Source organism: Myotis davidii, unplaced genomic scaffold (assembly GCF_000327345.1).
Source record: "Myotis davidii unplaced genomic scaffold, ASM32734v1 scaffold217, whole genome shotgun sequence".
In the NCBI taxonomy this organism is placed as follows: Eukaryota; Metazoa; Chordata; class Mammalia; order Chiroptera; family Vespertilionidae; genus Myotis; species Myotis davidii.
The window spans coordinates 4,835,401-4,841,936 of NW_006290034.1; positions in this window are offsets into that span (position 1 = coordinate 4,835,401).

Here is a 6,536-nt window from a genome sequence, read left to right on the forward strand (position 1 = left end):
GGACTGGCTGGACCCCGAGGGAAGGCGGGAGTGGCGATGGCGGAAGACCCGCAGCCCCGACGCAGACCCCTGGCCGCTCGCGACCGTGGGTCCCGAAATAGCGCGTAGGGGGTTGTCGTTCCCCAATGGAGTCCTCTGCGCATTAGAATGGACTCTTAATATGCCTCCTGGATAAATTATGAATGCAGGTGAATGAAGTAAACCTGGCCTCCTGTTTTTCCAAGCCCCATCCTTCCTGAAAGTGCCCGCAGCTTAATCGCGCCTTTTTGATTTTGTGGTGACCTGCCTTGAAGGGGTAGTTTTTATTACTCCTTTGGGTGTAAAGTCCTGGGCAGCAAAACCTTACTACTTCCCACCCCTTCGGTGCAGTATGAGGGCACCCATTACCCAAACCTCGCTGCATCTGGAAGATCATCATCGGGACCAACCCAGAAGCGAAGCATGCAGGATTGATTCGTCTCAAGAATGAACTTTTATCGATAAGAACTCTTAGTTTCTCTTCTTCAAAAACACTCGGTATTGTCTAGTTGTGTTCCCGGTTTGCAAACTCTAAGGCCCTTGAATGTCTATCACTTATTGCTAGCCAGAGCCTTCTGATTCATTTACACTCGGTGAATAACTGGTATTCCACAAACAGGCATGATGCTCCAATGAACAGAATTAAGCATTCAGGGAGGTAAAACCATGTAGAACTAAGGAAGAATGCAGTGACACAAGCTTGCGATAGCCAAGAGTGACCTGGGGCCTCCCAAAGTGGGGGCAATGTGGTAAAAGAGACTAGTAAGAATAAGCATCAAATTGGCCCTGGCTGGGCAGCTCAGTTAATTAGAGCATCACCCAGATATGCAAAGATTGCAGGTTCAATTCTCAGCCAGGGCATGCCAGAATCAATGAATGCATAAATAAGTGAAACAACAAGTTGATGTTTCTCTCCCTGTCTCTTTCAAAACAATTTTTTTTAAGAAAGAATAAACATCAAAAACAGTTCTGGAAAGGCAGAATTTGATCCAATTCAAAAAGAAGTGCTAGCTTGACGAAAAGGTTTTAAGAAAAATATTTACAACCCTGGTCTGTGTTTCGGCGATCCCCGCTCTCTCCTCTCTCTCTCTCCTTCTCCCCGTCCCCATCTCCCTTCCACTCTCTAAAAATCAATGGCAAAAAATATCCTCAGGTAAGGATTAACAAAAAAATAAAGAATTTCCAAATTCAAGGAAAACAATTACAACCACAAAAGCTGAATTGTAAAACTTCCATTGTCTAGTCCTGATGAACTCCTGGAAGAAAATCTTCATTAAGAACCCTCTCAATGATAAGTGACCAACAAATAAACACAACTTCATGTTGCCTCAGGGGCTGATATCTACAAAACAAAACAAAAACTGCATAATGTTTATATTGAAAAAGTGGGCAGATGTGATATATCCTGGAAATAGTTTGTCAATCACTCAGCCAGTATATTTCACCTGAAAATCCACTTCTCAGTCTTGAGTCTCAAATAGTAATAGTTGCAAGATGCAGACCCTTTTAAATATTTACACATTCAATTGAATCTAGAGTTACTAATCTGGGACAATCTGACAAACATTTGACCACCTATTAGGGTTGGAGTGCTATAAAAAAGAAAGAATCTAGCCCTGACCGGTTTTGCTCAGTGGATAGAGCATCGGCCTTCAGACTCAAGAAAGAACCTGACATATGGCACTACATTGGTTTTGGCATTCATTAAGCACAAAATGAAGTGTTTGCCTATGTTCTCATGTAAACCTCACAATCTCCCTTCAAATGCCTGTTAATTATTCCCACTTAGAAATTAAGGGGAAAAACTTACCAAAGTCTATCAGCTGACATGTAGCAGAGCCAAGGTTCTAACCATTCTGACTCTTAAAATCTTTCCACTCTCCTTCACTCGGCAACAGCTGGAAATATTAGCTTCAAGAAAATGGACTTTATTCTGACAAATAGAGGGAATAAAAAAGGTCTTATATCCCTCATATTCTATAGCATAGTGTCATCTGCATCTCAACTTTCAATAAATAGCCATCAGAGTTGTTAGAAGCAAATACATAACCATTATATTTCCAGAAAAGGGCGATGGGAGGAGGAAAGAAATGAGGCACTGAAATACAAGACGTCTACTACATCTTATCACTTGTACTCTGACAAATGCATTGATTGTATATTTGCTTCCTAGTGTAACATCAAGTGTTACCCGACAACCTTAATAGCTGTTAGCCTAAGGTATCAGCTTTCCTTCTATACTCGGCCACACTGGTTGAGATTAGATCTGCTTGTCTTTCACTCTAGTTGCTGCAAAGCAGCGAATTGTTCAGAAAGGACAAGGCTTTCTCAGATGAATGACTGTCCTTAGATCCCGGGGTACTGCCTCAATCACTCACCAAATATTCGAGGGCCTACTCTGGCTCAGGAAGTAGGTTAGGCATCATTTGAAAATGCAGGTCCTGACTTGACAGAATGACTCATGGTGCCTTGTGACAGAAATGCCTACAGGCTAAGGTGGACCCGCTTTAATATGATTCTCAAACCTCACTTCTAAAAAGGGGAACAGACGTTTTTGGTTTTCCCCAAATAGTAGGAAGGAGTCTGAGGACAAGCCGAAGCTAGGAAATCTTGCCTCAAGCTGTCCAGCGGAAGTTCAGCAGTGATAAGGGAACTTGCTTTAAAAGCTCTACTCTCATCGTTAGAACGCACACTCATAAATACACACAGCAAAGAGCTGTATGCTTCCCAGCCAGCAGTGCCCGGTTCTGGGAGAACAAAGTACCTCCACTGGGGCTTCTCCTTCAAGCAGGTTCAAGGACCCTAGAGGCAGAATTCAACTCTATCAGAGCGCCTGTCTAGACAGACCCCCTAAACAAAAGCTTACATTATATGTGAATGGGTAAACTCCATAAAGAAAAAGAGGTGGCCCGGCTGGTGTGGCTCAATGGTTGAGCGTTGACCTATGAACCAGGAGTTCACAGTTCGATTCCCGGTCAAGGCACATTGCCAGGCTCGATTCCCAGTGGAGGGGCATGTAGGAGGCAGCCAATCGATTCTCTCTCATCATTGATGTTTCTATCTCTCTCTCCCTCTCCCTTCCTCTCTGTAATCAATAAAAATATATTTTAAAAAAAGAAAAATAGGCCTTCTCTCTCCAGGGTGCAGACCTGTGCCATTCCCCTCCCCCTCTCCTTCCCCTGCAGGCACGTATCCCCTAACCTCTAAGGGCCTCCTGTGACTTGCAACCAGGGGAGCAATGGGCAGTGGCAGCTCGTCCCGGGCTCACCCCCCGAACCTGTCTCCAAGGCCCCCTTTTCTCTGCCCAGTGAGCCTCAGCTCTTCGGTTGCTTCTATGCCCTTCCTTGTTTCCCTCTCCTAAGTATGTTTTTGCTGCAGTCAATAAATTCTTGCTTCCTTTTCTATACACACAAAAAGGAAAAGTACATTCTTGTTTTTTCCTTTATTTTCTTATTAAGATAAAAAATAAAAAAGTTAAAAAAAATAAAATAAAAAAGTTTTTTAAGTTCTTGGTTTTCAGGCACAATGCTCAGTGTTGTCGGCTCTCAGGAGCAACGCTAAGGCTTCCTTGAAGGACTTGGCAATAAAATTGTCCTTTTTGAATTACCTCTGAGATCAACATTCCAATAAATTAGAGTAGAAATAAGCAGTCACCTTAACGCCTACAAACAGACGGTGCTTGGGTGGGTGTTGTCAGTGGAAGCGAAAACTCGAGCCCAATTCCCAGCGTCAGTAACGAGGCCGTCTTGAAGGTAGGTCCCCGGGCCCTGAGAGCCATTATTCCTATTTCTGTTTTAACTTTACCCCTCTCTTACCGGAAGCCTAGGCCATGAATTTGTTTAACTCCCCTCATTTTGATCCACCTTCATAATTATGTTCCAGTTTCCCATATGGGTCTGCCTAGAGAAGGGAAGACTTTGCTGGCCACCGTTGAAGTTTTCCATCTGTAAATTGGTATCTGTTTTCCCCATAGCCTGGTGTGGTGACCTTGGTTTAGGAGATCCACCCCGAGAGATGCTGATGAAATCGGTTTCTGAGCCTGCAATCCTGCGAATCATCTGGACTAAACAGTACATTCTCCCAAGTCATGCCACCTCCTGAGGCCTCTTGGGAAGCAGCCAAGTAACTCTCCAGACAACGCCTCTCTCCATTGATGAGAGGCCAAGGGAACTACCTCCCCTTTTTAAAAGTTTCTACACTCCGAATTTTATTACCGTTTTTACCTAAGAAGACCAGTTTAAATACAGTCAAACCAACAATTTCAAGTGAATCATTGCTGTGTATTAGACATTCTGCTTGAGCATCTAACAAACATGCTCTCTAAAAATGAATTTAAAAAAGGTATGACTTTTTAAAAGATAGAACTGCGCTTAAAACAAAGTGGGGGAGGGGAGCTATTATGGATTTTAAAATATTTAAACATACCAACCAAATTCGGTGACACCTTGTTTAGAGCCTTTTTTAAAAAATATATTTATTGATTTTTTTACAAAGAAGAAGGGAGAGAGATAGAGAGTTACAAACATCGATGAGAGAGAATCATCGATCAGCTGCCTCCTGCACATCTCCCACTGGGGATGTGCCCGCAACCCAGGTACATGCCCTTGACCGGAATCAAACCTGGGACCTTTCAGTCCGCAGGCCGACGCTCTATCCACTGAGCCAAACCGGTTTCGGCTGTTTATGCTATTTTTTAGTTAAGTCCTATTACTCGCAACCTAAAAGTCTTAATATAAATTCCCATAAAAATACTTCTTAGCTCTAGCTGGTATGGCTCAATTGGTAGAGCATCGACCTGTACACTGAAAGGTTGCGGGTTCGATTCTCGGTCAGAGCACATGCTAGGGCTGCAGGCTCCATCCCCAGTAGGTGTGAGGTGTGCAGGAGGCAGCTGATCGATGTTCCACTCTCAAATAGATGTTTCTCTCTCTTTCTCCCTCTTCTTTCCTCTCTCTCTGAAAAAACAAAACAAAACAAAGAAACTTCTTATATGCTAGCGAGGGTCATTAGCAAAATAGTAATGGCACTGCTACTAGACTGAACTGTGTCCCCCAGATTTTGTATGCTGAAGCCCTAACACCCCACCCCCCACCAGCCCCTCAATCTGACTGTACTGGAGATAGGGCCTTTAAGGAGGTGGTTAAGGTTAAATATGGTCATCAGGTTGAATCTTGATGTTACAGAGTGCTGCCCTTTTAAGAAGAGGAAGGGACAACAGAGCTCTCAGCCATGTGAGGACACAGTGAGAAGGCAGCTATCTGCAATCCAGGAAGTGCTCACCAGAACCTGACCATGCTGGCACCATGCTCTGGGACGTGCAGCCTCCAGAACTGAGAAAAGGAATCTGTTGTTTAAGCCGCCCAGTCTATGACATTTGCTAAGGCAGCGAGCAGGCTAAGACAGGCACCCAGGACAACCGCCCAGTGGCCGGTTGCTACCAGTTCCTTCAGGGTGAAGTGGACCCTGATTAGAAAAAATTGTGATATATTCATGTTTTATTATTCTGCTCCCGTTCTTTTTTTTTTTAATATATTTTTATTGATTTCAGAGAGGGAGAGAAAGAGAAACATCAATGATAAGAGAGAATTACCGACTGGCTCTCCTGTACGCCCCCAACTGGGGATCAAGTCCAAAACCCAGGCATGTGCCCCTTGACCAGAATTCAACCCAGGACCCTTCACTTTACAGGCCAATGCTCTATCCACTGAGCCAAACTGGCCAGGGCTCTGCTCCCATTTTTCATTTCAGCTTAGTCTGGAGTAGCTTTTCAACTGTTTTTAACTTTTTTATTTATTTTAATTTTGTTTTAATATATGTATTTTTTTATTTCAGAGAGGAAGGGAGAGGGCTAGAGAGACAGAAACATCAATGATGAGAATCACTGATTGGCTGCCTTCTGCACACCCCACACTGGGGATTGAGCCCGCCACCTGGGCATGTGCCCTGACTGGGAATCGAACCGTGACCTCCTGGTTCAGAGGTCGACCGCTGAACCACGCCTGCTGGGCTGGTTTTTACTTTTTTAAATAACAAAAAGATCAGCCCAGCTATCTTGAATCTCACTATCAACTAAAGTGCATTATACTAATAGTATAGAGACTTTAGTGAGATTAAGCTGCTAGAATTATATTTTAAGTGGGAGAAAAAAGCTAATAAATCACACACAGTCAAATTATAGTATTGATCTTTTTTTAATTTTTCAGACTTTAAATAGGGTAAGAAAGTAAAATTCTCCAGTACTTATTTATAGGTGTTCAGAAGTGGCACAAATTCAGTTTCAGAGTAATATTCAGTGATCCCTCTAAATGCAATTTAATCCTGACTTTAAGCTAAGTACAATAATTTAATACAATAAGCTAAATACACACAAAAGCTATATATCCTGATCTACAAAAGTAGTTTCCATAGCCACATATGGTTTAGTCAAGTACACATTTCCACAATGAACAAGTACTAACAAATGTTAATAAAACACCTAAATGCTTGTCCTGACGTCAGCTTTTTAACAATGCCATTCC